General features: G+C 42.1%; 1 protein-coding gene across 3 annotated transcripts in view; it reads right to left on the bottom strand.

Annotated features, from left to right (window-relative positions):
* JAK2 (Janus kinase 2) overlaps window positions 1-11,052 on the bottom strand; it is an 85,988-nt gene extending 74,936 nt beyond the window's left edge. For 2 of the 3 annotated variants that reach the window (XM_087822678.1, XM_087822677.1), the window contains exons 1-2: window positions 10,953-11,052; window positions 10,403-10,484 (exon numbers count right to left, since the gene is read on the bottom strand). The gene's annotated coding sequence lies outside the window, so the exon portion shown is untranslated. Of the gene's footprint in view, window positions 1-5,572; window positions 5,685-10,402; window positions 10,485-10,952 lie in introns of all 3 variants that reach the window. The other variant, XM_087822676.1, reaches the window with a different exon arrangement.
* Window positions 11,053-14,467: the final 3,415 nt, after the last annotated feature.

The raw sequence follows: 14,467 nt of genomic DNA on the forward strand, positions 1-14,467 counted from the left end.
ATGAGATTCTATTTTTCACATCTCAAATTGACAAATATCAAACCATCTGAAAACAGGTGTAGAAAAGTATAAGCTGACATTTCTATGGAGATCAATTTGGCAGTATTTATTGTAATTAATAACATCACTTTTGAATCAGCAATTCCTCTTCCATGTAAACTAGAATTGTGGTACTGCACACGCAAATTGACATTGCAGAGATAGTCACTACTTTCTGAATTCTAAAACATTTAAAATGTCACCTGTTCAGAGTAGATAGTATTTTTGAGAGAATAAAAAGAAGAGACAAATACAGATAACCCTTTCAAAGAGCTTTGCTTTTAAAGGGAAGTAGAAAATGCGGGAGTAGCTTGAAAGAGAATGTGTCAAGTAATGGTATTAAATTGGGAATTGGCAAACTAATGCTCACAGGTCAGATTCAACCAGTTGCCTGTTTGTAAATAAAGCTTTGTGAATCCCTTCATTTTTGTATTGTCCTTGGTTGCTTTTCCACCACAGAGATGAGTAGTTGCAATAGGGACAATCTTGCCAGCAATGCCTAAAATATTTACTGTCTAGTCCTTACTAGAAAAACTGCCAACCCTGGTTTACATCAGTGATTCTCACAGTCTGGTCCCCAAACCAACATCATCAACATCACCTGGGAACTTGTTAGAAATGCAGATTCTCCGGTCCCACTCCAGATCAACTGAAACAGAAACTCTGGGAATGGGGCCCAGCAATTTGTGTTTCAACTAGCCTTCTAGGTAATTCTGATAACAACCCGTGGGTTAGGCAGTAGTTCTAGCATAGACAGGAACTGATGAGAACCCATCTGAGGTTTGTGTTCACAAATATAAAGGGTCTTGAGAAGATTTAATGAAGCCTAATAAGCCTCAAAGAGGCTGTAAGAAAGGACTTAAAAGAAAGTGAGGAAAATATTATTGAAGACTGAATTAAAGGAGATCTTTGTTATATAGTAGGGGAAAGTTTGGCAAAACTACCACTGATAGTAATATGGAAAATAAAATATATACAGTTGATCCTTGAACAACACAGGAATTAAAGTGCTCATCCCTGTGTAGTAAAAAATCTGCATATAACTTTGCACTCCCCAAAAACTTAACTATTGATAGCCTACTGTTGACCAAAAGCCATACCAATAACATAATCTATTAACACATACTTTTTAAAAAAATTTATCTTTATCGTTGAAACTATTACAGATGTCCTCTACCCTGCCCTCCTCCCTGGCCTTCATCACACTATTGTCTGTGTCCATGGGTTATGCATATATGCATGTAAGTTCTTTGCTTTATCTCCCCCCACTCTCCTGCCTTCCCTCTGAGATTCGTCAATCTTTTCCATGCTTCTATGTCTCTGGATCTATTTTGTTCATCAGTTTATTTTGTTCATTAGATTCCACATATGAGTGAGATCACATGATACTGGCTTATTTCACTTAGCATAATACTCTCCAGGTCCCTCCATGTTGTCTCAACAGGCAAGAGATCCTTTTTTATGGCTAAATAGTATTCCTTGCTGTAAATGTACCAGAGCTTTTTTATCCACTCATTTACTGATGGGCACCTGGGCTGTTTCAAGATCTTAGCTATTTTAAATAGTGCTGCTATGAACACAGGGGTGCATATATTCTTTCTGATTAACACATACTTTGTATGTGATAAGTTTTATATACTTAATTTTTACAATAAAGTAAACTAGAAAAAAGAAAATGTTATGGAAATCATAAGGAAGAGAAAATACATTTATAGTACTGTATTTATCAATACAGTAGGTTATGTCATCTGTTGGTTATTTACTATTCATTAAGTGGCAGTGGATCATCATCAAGGTCTTCATCTTCGTCTTCGTCTTCACATTGAGCAGGCTGAGGAGGAGGAATATGAGGAGGTGTTGGTCTTGCTATCTTAGGGGTGGCAGAGGCAGAATACGTGGTGGAAGTAGAAAGGGACACAGGAGAGGCTGGCACCCTCGATGTAACTTTATGGAAATACATCATAATTTGTCTGACTTTTTTGTTTTTCATTTCTCTAAAAATGTTTCTACACAGTAGCAATCCTTCTACCATCTGCTTTAGTTTCAGTGCCTGTATCATAGAAGGGTCCATGCCATAAAAGTCAAAAGCAGTCCTGAGATCAGAACCCTCCTGCCAGATTGTCTGTCAGTTTGTTTTCTGGCACTGCTTCTTTCACATCTTCTTCCTGATCATATGGCACTGGTTCTGAAGCACTCATCTCCATCAAGTCATCTTCTGTGAATTCCTCTGGTGTGGCCTATTAGCTCTTGAATTTCTCCAAGATCCATATCTTGAAATTCTTCATAACCACCACCTTTTTTGCCATATCCACAATCTCTTTTATGATTTCCTTGATTGGCTCTCATAAATCCTATGAATTCATGCATAACATCTAGACAGATTTTTCTCCAGCAGGAATTTATTTCAGCTTGATGACTTTCATAGCTTTTTCTATAACAACAATGGCATCTTCAAGGGTATATAATCCTTCCAGACTTTCATGATGTTCTGTCAATGTTCTCTTCCATAGTGTTAACAATCCTTTCCATAGTACTCACATGTAATGAGCCTTAAAGGTCCTTATGACCCCCAATCTGGAGGCTGAATTAGAAACAATGTGTTTTGGGGCAAGTAGACCATTTCAATGCCTTCAGTGTTGAGCTCATGGAGTGGCAAAGGGCATTGTCCAGTATCAAAAGAACTTTAAAAGGCAGTCCCTTACTGGCAAGGTGCTTCCTAATTTCAGGGGCAAAGCATAAAAAAAAAAAAATCCAGAAAAAGGACTCTTGCCCAGGTTTTCTTATATAACCAAGACTGGCAGCTGGTGTTTATCCTTTCTCTTCAAGGCTCTGGGGTTAGCAGCACTATAGATAGGAGCAGTCCTGATCATAAACCTGACTGCATTTGCACAAAACAGTAGAGTTAGCCTATCCCTGCCTGAAATCCTGGTGCTCATGTCTCTTCCTTAACTAATAAATGTCCTTTGTGGCATTTTCCAGAATAGGGCACTTAAGTCTATAATAAAAACCTGTTCAGGTAGATATCCTTTCTCCTCAATGATTTTCTTAATGACATCCAGGAACTCGTCTGCTGCTTCTGTAGAAGCTGTTTCTCCTATTATCTTGACATTTTTTACACCAAATCTCTTACTAAAATTAACAAACCGTCCTTTGCTGGCATTAAATTCTCCAGCATTAGATCCTTTACCTTCCTTTTAAGTTGTCATACAATGACTTCATTTTGGAATTATATTACAGTCCATGGTTATGCCTTTTTTATAAAAATCCTGCACCCACATAAAAGGTGCATTCTCAATACGAGATAAAAAGGTATTTAGCCAAAAGTACATGGCTTCCGTGCCTGCTGACATAGCTGCAGCAACAGCTTCACAAATTTTTTTTTACAGTGGTCCTTATGCTGGATTCATTAATCTTGAAAACATGGGCAACTGCAGCTGCATACTTCAATCTGCGGTACATATCAAGCAATTAAACTTCTTGTGAAGAGCATTTCCAACATGGCACTTTGTATGGGTCCCATGGTGTTACTCAAGGTTATGCAGGAATCACAAGAGATTACTTTTACTGTGATACACAATTTACTGAAGAGAGGAACTGCTCACATGGAGATGACTAGCGTCACACAGCATTTTAAGCAGATACAACATTTGAGCTCACTGCAATAGCACAAGAGGTGGTTATGAAATTATTATAGTACAGTATGTACTACAGTTAATTTATGCAATTATGTTTTAATACTGCATCTTTATTTTATTTACATTTAACTCAGCAGCAAATGGTGCTGTGTACTTCTGTGTTTGTGTACCTGTTTTGATAAATTTTAATTTTATTATAAGTTTGTGTATATTTTATGTTACTATCATAAAATGATAAAACAGATTAGTATCTACCTATATTTATGCATTCATGACATACCTAACTTTTTCTTAAGTTTTTCAATATTTCTAAGCTACGCAGTTCATCTGCAAGTTTTTCAAATTATCACATATCTCCAGCTGAGATCTTGGTCAACTGCCAGCATCAACTACCAGTCACATGAGTGAAGACACCCCCATATAATTCTAGTCCCCTACCTTCAGGTTACCCCCAGCCAACAAGTCTTCCCAACTGAGGTCCTAGACATTATGGAGTAGAAACAAGCCATCATTGGTGTGCCCTATCTGAATTACTATGAGTCTAATAGTTATTTTACGTTCACAAGTTTTGGGGTAGTTACGTCATGCAGCAATAGCAACCAGACTACCTACTGATGGAAATGATCTAGTAGACAGAAAAACAGAGACTACAAGAAAGAGAGGGAGAAATACAATGGCAAAGTTCTTGAATGCAAAAGGGGATGGATGCCTCTAGGCAACTAGATAAAGAAGTTTTAGATGTGGCACTGAACAGTTCATTCATTGCAAAGAGGAAAAGGGCAGAGTATAGGTACAGACACAGAATGGGGGAGAGTGGATATTGATGGTAGATTGTTATTTAGAAATATAGAGGTAAACACCAGAAGACACCGTTATGAAATTTATACACATTTTACATGATTCCACCTTTTTAAAATAAAGAGTTTTTTAAAAGATTTAGTCCATTCTTCACTTTCTAAATAAGAAAAATATAAGGCTCAATGATTTCATGACTGGCTCAAAATCACACACTATGTTGACAGCAGAGTCAGTCCCTGATCCCCTGATTTCCAAAACATCATAATACCTTTCATATGACAAAAATATTACCTAGTGGCATTATATTTCATAATCAGAACTTATTAAACTAAAATCAGTTAGTAAGCAACAATGAATACCCTACTCCCAAGGACTGATATTGAAAATGCAGGCTGAAAGATACCCTTGGGAAAAATCAAAATAAGCATTCAAGCAAAACAAACAGCCCATGGACTATCCCAATCTAGACTACCTCTGGTAGCTATACTACACAGGCTTCAAAAACAGATAATGCTTTCTTTTGCCCAATTCTCCAAAACTGAACACTCTTAACCATGCTAAACTTCAGTTTTAAGTTATCTAGCAAGAATTTCTCTTCCTTTTATTTTTTTCAATTTTTTTCCTCACCTGAGGATATGCTTTTTATTGATTTTAGAGAAAGGAAGAGAGGAAGGGAGAGAGGAAGAGAGGGAGAGAAGAAGGGAGGGAGCAGGGGAAGAAAGAGAGAGAGAGAAACATCGATTCGTTGCCTCCTATACACACCCTACTGGAGATTGAGCCGCAACCCAGGCATGTGCCCTGACCCAGAATTGAACCTGCCACGCTTCGGTGTATGGACAATGCTCCAACTAACTGAGCAACACCAGCCAGAGCAATTTCTCTTCCTTTTAGAAACGCATACCTTATGATTTTATTCAGATTTTGCTAGTACAATAGCACCCAGGTCTCACCCACTTGATCACTAAATATATAATGCTAACCAATGAATGTCTACTTATTCAAATTATACAAATGCAGGGCTAATGTCCATAAGGAATAGCAATACTTGTGTAGTGTGAAATGAAAGGACATAGAAAAATGACAAACACTGTCGAAAATACCTCCCAGTTTTTATTATGCCCAAAATTCTCATCATTAGTCCCAGTGATAAGAGCTTTGGATAGAAGTCTCCACTGTTCAGCCAACTGTCAAATCCAAAGATCGTCTGTCATACTAGAAAGAACAAAATATTAACAGCAGTTATTTCTGCATGCGGAAACTAAGCAATTTTCTTTTCTTCAGCTTTTCTAGATTTCATACCAGGTAAAATACTAGCACACATTTTTAAGGCCTTTTTTCAGTTCTGATTCTTCTCATTTGTTGGCGATGACCAACAATGATCAACATTTTTAACCATTCTCACCTACCCATCCACTTGCTTCTCGTACTAACTGCTCCTTCTGTCTCCTCTGCCAATTCTTCTTTCACTCTCTAATTGCAGGCAATTCCCAAGGCTCAATCTCAGGTCTACTGCTCTTCACTCTGAGCACCACAATCCCAGCCTTAAATTTCTCTACCAAGTTCTAGCTATGTGTCCCACTGTCTGGCTTTCTATTTTCACTTGACTATCCCACTGTCACGTCAAACTCAGCATATTCAAAATATATGTCCATTTTATATCCATATATCCTCAACCAGCTACTAACACTTTCATACCTATTTCTGTCAATACTGCCATTAATAAAATTCTAGTTCTTCCTTTGTCATTAATTAGCTGAGTAACCTTGGACACATTTTAAAATCTCTCTGGGTCTCATATTCCTAATGAACAAAATGTACACACTGTAGCCCAGATGTTCTCAGCTGTCTTAGAGTTGCAATATTTCATTTCCTCTGTCACAGAAGAGCAAAACCTCAAAGTCATCTCTTATTACTCTCCTTCCTTCCTGGCCCTCTGCCCCGCCCCACATCCTCCTTTCCTATCCAATCCAAAATAAAGCCTCGTGTGACATCTCTCCACTCTTATTTCCACTCAGTGCAAATCCTCACTACTTCAGTCCTAGATTATTTTCCTCCTCTATCACTTCTCACTCCAATTCATACGATGCCTAGCATTGGTGTCTCTCTGATTTTCCTAAAATACTTCTTTTCACAAGCTCTTTCTCAATCCAAAATTTTTAAAGCTTCTCTGTTACTTATGGCGCAAAGTACATTCTTCTCTGCCCAGTTCTTTAAGGCATCCACAATCTAATTCCAACCTACATTTTCAACCAGATTTCTTACTACTCTCCCACACAAACCTTCATTTCAGTCAAGTTGTTTTATGTAACGTTCTCTGAATGTGTCGTGCATATTTTGCCTTTCTTTACCTCCTATACAAGTTCCTTCCTCTTATGCAAAATCAAATCTTGCCTAGATTTGATTCTACCTCCTCTCTGGAGTCTTTTATGCTCACTTGTGGCCTCAAATATCTATAACTTTCATTACTTATCTCTCTAATTACATTTTAAGTCCTCAGTGAAAGGAACCTATTTTATATTTTTCTACATCTCTTTTGGACATGGTAGTGTACCCTTTACATTGTATGTATTAATATTTGTTTGGTGACTGATTCAAGTTCCTTTTTAATACACAGCATTTATTGAATGCTCCCCATGTGCTTAGCACTCTGTGCATGTGCGCTTTTTGAAATGTAGGTATTGTTCATCAAAGCATACATAGTCAACTTGAAAAAATTTGGTTAACACTAGGGAAATAACTATCAAACAACCAAAGCATGGTATATAAGTAAACTATGCAAAGGTATTCTAAGGCTAAAAGAACTATAGAAATATAGAGAGGAAAAAAAGCAATATTTATGAAACAGTTTCACAAATGAGATAGAATTTTAACTGGAAGTAGTCATAATAATAGTAGTAGTAATAAATAATTAAAATAATTGATAAAACTTAAGGTGTCCTTAATGTGCCAGGCACTGGTCTTGAGGACTTTTCATGTATTAACTCAATTCTCACTACAACCCTATGGAAAAAATACTATAATTCTCATTTTTCAGATGAGGAGACTGAGGTCCTGCTCAGTTATTCCACACCTAGTAAGTAGTGCAATAAAATACAGAACTGGGCATGGTGGAAGAAGAATGGAAAACATGAGTCAAAGTTAAAAAGTAGAATAAGTACAGCTGCTACTAGAAAATGTGGAAAGCGGTTTGCAAGACGAATGCAGAGAATGCTTATTGCGGGTATGTAGACAAAAGGCGGAATAAATATGGTAGGGATTAATGATAAAGTATCTTAAAAGCCAGAAAAAGGAAGTTAAATTTAGTAGATATAAAGTGGGAAGCCAGTGAAGATATGGGACAAGAGAATGCCTCAATAAGGAGCATTAGAGCGACATTTTTATTAAGAAAACTAGAAGGAAGAAATGCTAAATTCTGAGAGGTTGCTATGACTTTCAATATTTTAGGTTGAGATGAGTCCTGGGATTCAGGTGGTAAAGTGGAGTAAGCAGAGATATAGAGTGACAAAAGAAATATGGACAGGACATGTTGAATGGGTTAATGTAAGCGGTGAATTAAAGAGGTAGTTCTAAAATGATGCCTAATTTAAATCCTATATAACCAGGAGAGAAGGAAATTACAAAGGGATATAAAATAATGATTTTCATTTGGGGCATGTTGAGTTTGAGGAGATGGTCAAAAATACTAGAAGACCAGTACTATGACAAATGAGCAACAAAATTAGTTTTAAAATGAAAGAATTAGGCAGAAGTTATAAAGATATTAAATAGGACAGGAAATACATTAAGCCATGATCAGCTGGTACTAGCCTTGTATCAATAACTGTACCAATAATTTTAGTGGAGAGAGTATTAATTAGTGAACAACATTTTAAAAATGCAGTTTTTCCATTAAAAAAATTTTTTTAATCAGAAAAGCCAATCAAAAGCTAAGGCACAAGTTCTCAAACTTTCTCCATTCAAGGAGTCCTCAGTCTTAGTAATTTTTTCCCAGGAGCCCTAGGCCAAAAGAAATCCTCAAGTAGGTAGGCTCAAACCATTTAAGTGTTAATATCCTTGCAACTTACTGCCTGTTGGACACTGTACAATTTCTCAAACCTTGGAATTAAATCAGACATCACACTCTCATTGCCTGTATCATTAATTTTCATGCAGTATTTGCTTTTTATCAAAGCAACCTCTAAAAATACAGCTTTGCAAAGACATGACATTGTAGAAAGGAATGTGCCAATTTAATGTTGAAACTGTGAACTACCCCAAACGAATAGTTCAGGCCTGAATTCACTGGTGCTCTGGGGCACCTCAGCAAACAATTTGGGAAACTGGGAACAAAGGGGAGGGGCCTAAGAAGAAACCAAAAAACAAACAAAAAAAAACACACCAACGTGGGAGGAGCAAAAGAAAGTTCTTAGCACAATTAACCACAAGAGGGCAGCACAACAGTTGGTAGGGGCAGCACAATGTGGGAGGGAGTGTCAAGGAGATAAGTACAACCTTTCCATAAAAAAGCTATAAAATCCTATAACCAGTTAAAGACCTAAAAGTCCTTTTTCTCCTTATACCAAAGAGGAAGAAACACTGGTCACTGGCAGATAACCTTGCAGTCATTCTGCCCTTCTCTGAATCTCCTTGGCCTGCCCAGCCATGATAGTAGCCAAGACTTTTATAGTAGCCAAGCAACGTACTACTTTGCATGCATAATCTTATTCAACCTTCACAACAATCTTAAGAAAAGTGAGGCTCAAAGAGACTGTAAATAATACAACACCAGGATTCAAACCCAGATCTGACTCCAATGCTAGTGGTTTCCTATTCTGCCTCAAAAGCATCCCACCTTTCAGCAATAGACAGGTGAAGGTAGAGAAAAGATATCAGTTCCCGTCCCATACCTGACACAGCTGTCTCAGATCACCAGGAAAAAACAGCAAATGGTCCTTAAATGGTTTCCCCAAACTACTCCTTAAACGGTCTCTAAAACACTATAAACTCCAAACACAGATCATTCATTTAGAGCAAAAACAAGCATTATGTGCTTATCTAGTCAGCAAGTATAACAGCTTTCCTATACAGGTAACTACACGTACTATTAAGGCAAATGTTGGACACATTCAGTTTGCAGAAATGTTTATTACACACTAATACCTACGTGCACAGACAAGCAAATGATTCTCACACTTTGTGGTAAAAAGGTGAAGGGGGATGGGGGAGGGAGGCCAAGGGTTGATAATTCATCTTCAAATCTGCTGGGTGTTGTATCAGAATATTTGCAGTAACTCAACAACTCACTTGTACAAACCTATTATGAAACCAAAAGCAATTGTCATCTCTTTTATTTCCACTTCTGGTTTCCTTTTCCACATTTCTCTTTCCTACTATGTATGCCACACCTTAGCTGCTTCTACCCTTTCATTCAGAGAAAAGGGGTTGCTCCTGAGAGATTAATAACCACCAGAAAAGCAAACTGGGTAAATTCAACCGACACAGCAAGCTTAGGCAGATAAAAACCATCCAGGAAGCCTTAAATGTGGTAGCAGAAACCCCAGCAAGAACGGCTAGCGTGTTCTCTCAATAAGTACCTCTTAGTGCTAGAAAACGTTCCTCTTTGAAAGATCAAGAATCTCTGGCTGCTTGAAGAGGAAGGGTAACCGACGACGCGTGTTTTTTTTCCGCTGCAAAGCCGCATTATTTGTATAATCAGCCGAGAAAAGAAACAATGTGTTTCTTAAAGGATCCAAGAGCAACAATAAACACCCCCAAGATACCCTCGCCGACCAACATGAAAAGTTCATCTCTGCCTTTTCCAGAGGCGTGAGAAGCCATGAGCCCTGCCGGTCTCGACACGCTTCCAACCTTCCTCCGCTCGCGCTCGCCGCTCGTGATACCCTCACCCTCCCGGCGGCCAGAAAGGACCGCAGCCAGGACCGCATACCCACCTTCGCGGGGAGGGGAGGAAGGGCCTCGCTTTCTGCAGCAGGAAAACAGTTCACATCTTGTTCCCTTGCCTGATTCTGAAACCTAAAAAAAGAAGAAGTTACTACCGCAGAAATCCAAGGGAAATACACGTTCGTTTCTAGGCTGTCTGGATGTCTAGAAAATGTTGAAGACGGTAAGTAAAGGGTGGGGGCGGATATCAGGTACCCGTGGATGCGAACATCAACGGCAAAACACTCCGTCGTCTCCCCATAAAGAGGAAGATTTTCTTGCTCTCAAGTTGACTGACACGGGCAGGGGGACGGAGGGGGTCAGGAGGTGGGAGGGTGGTGGAGAGACAAGCGCCGTCCCCCACCCGGCGACCAGACAGCAATAACACGCACCGGCCGCACGGAGCGGGCGCCGAGGACGCGCCCCCAAGCCCACGCGCTGCTCCCGCCGGGCGCCTCCGGCCGGCCGAGGTCTGCGAAGCCCCGGGGCCGGGCAGGGGTCCGAGCGTCCTCCGTGCTGGGACCTCCCGGGCCCTCCCGTGCGATTTCCGCTCCCACTCACATCCCTCGGCGGCGAGCACCGGGCCTCTCCCCGCGCCGCCGCTCCAGCTCCTCGCCCCGACGCGCCGCAAGTCCGGGCCCACGAGCCGAGCGGTCGAGGCGGCGGCTCGAACTCCCGAGCGAGCGGCTCGCCGGCCCAGCGCGTCAGCGCCGGGGAGGCCGCGAGCCGCCGCCGCCGCCGCTGCCGCCCCCTTCGGCGCCTCTTCCTCTCTACTTCCTGCCGCTCACACCACTCCGGTTCAGGCAGCGGGGGAGCGCGTCGCAGTCGTCATCTCCACCCTCGGCCGGGCCACCCGGTTCCTGGGAACGGCGGGCGACACTCCGCCTGAGCCCAGCAGCTGGCCTTCAGTCGGGCAGCCTGCTCGCGGCTGACTGAGGCCCGGCGGGAGCCGGGCGGGAGCGGGAGCGGGGCCGGGCGCGCGCCCCCGGACTGCGCGTGCGCCGCTCCCCCGGGGCCGCGCACCGGGCGCGGGCCTCGCGGGACCGCGGCCTCCCGCGAAGCTAGCGGGAGCGCGCGGAGGTTCCCGGGACTGCCCCTGGGCCGCAGCGGGCGGAGAAGCTGAGCTGGCGGGACCGGCGGGGACAGCCTTCCCCAAGATAGGCGTGCGTGTGGCCGCCGCCCGCGGCGGAGGCGGCTGGGAGTGAGTCAGCCCGACCGGGAAGGCGCCCCCTGCGCGCAGCCTGGCACAGCGCAGACGTTCTCCGCCCGCGCACGGCTGGCTCCTTTAAGTCTGCTTCCAGGCTCTGGGCGCAGCAAACCTGTGCTTCCCCATTCTTGGCTTCTGGACCGACGGGGAGTGGCGCGGGGGATTGGGGCGACGCCCTCCCCGGTGCCACCCGGGACGCCTGGCCGGGTCGTCACCTCTGCTGGGAGCAGCGGGGGTGGGATGAGGCCCCCAGCCGCCTGCAGGTTGACAGCAAGGCCCGGGCCCTGGAGTAGAAACAACTCCCGCCGCCCCAAAGAGTTTCATTCATCCAGTCAACAAATATTTGCACAGCACCTACTAGGTGCCAGGCTGTAGGCCCGCTGAGGATGCTGTGTGGTCACTAACTGCATACTCCTTGCGTACTCTGATAAAGTGACAAAAAATGTCTTAATTGTATAATGTGCGGGTGAATAATTGTCACTAAAAATAAAAAATAAAAATAAATAGCCCGGCCGGGCGTGGCTCACCGGTTGAGCGTCCACCTAGGATCCAGGAGATCTGGGTTCGATTCCCGGTCAGCGCACATGCCCGGGTTGCGGGCTGCAGCCGATCAATGACTCTTTCATCATTGATGTTTCTCTCTCTCCCTCTCCCTCCCTCTCTCTGGAATCAATAAAAATATTTTTGAAATAATAATAATGATGCAAAGTGAAGTAGAAAGTGAGGCTGTGTGCTGTTTTAGTTAGGGTGGCCAGGAAAGACCTCCTAGAGTTCCTGACATTTCAGCAGAGACCTGAAGGATGAGCATGGGCGGGTCCTGTGACTACCTTGGAAAAGACTTTCAGGCAGAAGGACTAGCAAAGAGGCAAAGACCCTCAGAAGGGAATGTGCTTGGCAAGTTCAGGGACCAGGGAAGAGGCACTGTGGCTGGAGGACAGTGAAGGAGGGGGCAGTGATAAGAGGTGAGGCCGAAGAAGTAGCCTTTAACGAACTGAGTAGGGCCTTTTGCACTTCTTATTAGCCCTTTTTCTGACAATTTGAAAGAATTGATGCATTTATAGCCCCTGTTTCTCCATACACAAATGATGCTGCCATTCAGGTCTAGCTTGTAGCTAGTGGTTTCTTTAAATAAACCTCACCAAAGCAACGCCTGCATTTCTTCTTACATAAGACGCATTGCAAAGGTCTTTGAGCAAATGATAGCACGATAGGAAATGACGAATTCACACTGACTTCTTTAAAGTAAATAATGAACTAGGGTCCTGTTTTCTCATAAGAGAAAGAGATTATAGGGAAATTGCATTCCTATGGTGCAATATTATGATTTATACGATATTTGGTGTTTATCATCCACAGCTCTCAAAACCGTTGGAATTTCCTAAGTGTTGAGAGAGATCAAGGTGTATTTTGTTATGTTAATGAGGTGACTTTTTGACACATCCCCAAGGGTGGGATCTGGGTGCCAAGAGAACCAACCAAATGATTAGATGTTTGAAACCTTGAGTCCCATCCACCCCACCCCATTTTGGGATAAGGGAAAGGGGCTGGAAATTAAGTTCAAGTGCCAATGGTCAATAACTCAACCAATCATGATTGTGTAATGAAGCCTCCATAAAAACCCAGGAGGACAGCTTTTCTATTTTCGGAGAGCTTCCACATTGGGGAACTAGAATGCTTCCTTGTGAGTGCCACCTGGTAGGGAACCCAAGCTCCAGAAAGACAGAAGCTCCTTTGTACTGGACCTTGTCCTAGGTATCTCTTCATCTGGCTGTATTCTTTATTATTCTTTTATCTAGTAAGTAATATGTTTCGCTGAGTTCTGTGAGCCATTCTAACAATTTAATCAAACCTAAGGAGGGGGTTGTAGGAACCTCTGATTTATAGCCAGTTGGTCGGAAGTACAGATAGCAACTCTTACTTGAGATTGGCATTCTGAATTGGAGGGGCCTTTGGAACTTCCAATCTATAGTTGGTTGATCAGAAGCACAGGTAAGAGCCTGAGCTTACAGTTGGCATCTGAAGTGTTGTATATTCTGGGGAGGAGGTGACGGGGCAGTCTTGTAGGTCTGACCCCTTAACTTGTGGAATCTAATGCTCTGGGTAGATAGTGTCAGAATTGAGTTGAATTCTTGCACACCCAGCTGGTGTCTGAGCAAGAACTGTTTGTTGGTGTGAGGAGAACCCACCCTCCCATGATGGAATTGGATCCAGGAACCCTACTCATATGGCTACTATCTTACAAGCAAAATATGCTGCAGAGTCCCCTTTTTTTAATTTCTAAACGAAAGGAAAGAAAAGAACAGAAATGTAAGTTGTGACTCAAACAGCAAATCTAAAACCTGCTTAGAATATAAAGGCTGAAATTACAAGCAGCAACTACCATGAGAGTTCTCTTCTCCTGCAAACAAAACCTGTTTCTGTAGTAGAAACCAGAATACAGGCCCTCACAAAAGAAGATAAAGTGCTGAATATGGCTCTAATGTCAGGGTTAAAGTGAAAAGCATCTGAACTGTGGAAGTAAAAACATTCTCTTTAGTGAGAAAAAAAAAAAAAAAGTCTTTTAGAATTCTGAAACAGTGCAGATATATTCATTGTAGCTAAGTGATGTTTTTGTATTTTGCAATGATGTGTTTGTTCAACCAGGTGTGCTATCTGTTACTGTCCACTGACAGTTTGCAGGAAAAAGCCACTTGGAACTAGTGACTATTATGGGTTTCCTGTGGGGAAATGGATTCTCTTTCTATATTAGAGATTTGGATATGGAAGACAGATGGATAAGGGAAATATATATTCATAGGCTTATCCAACTGAGAAATCAATATGCTTACACAGAGTGATGAAATGACTTGTTTAGTGTCTGTCAATCAGA

The sequence above is a fragment of the Miniopterus natalensis genome, chromosome 12, assembly GCF_054644295.1.
Source record: "Miniopterus natalensis isolate mMinNat1 chromosome 12, mMinNat1.hap1, whole genome shotgun sequence".
Classification (NCBI taxonomy): domain Eukaryota; kingdom Metazoa; phylum Chordata; class Mammalia; order Chiroptera; family Miniopteridae; genus Miniopterus; species Miniopterus natalensis.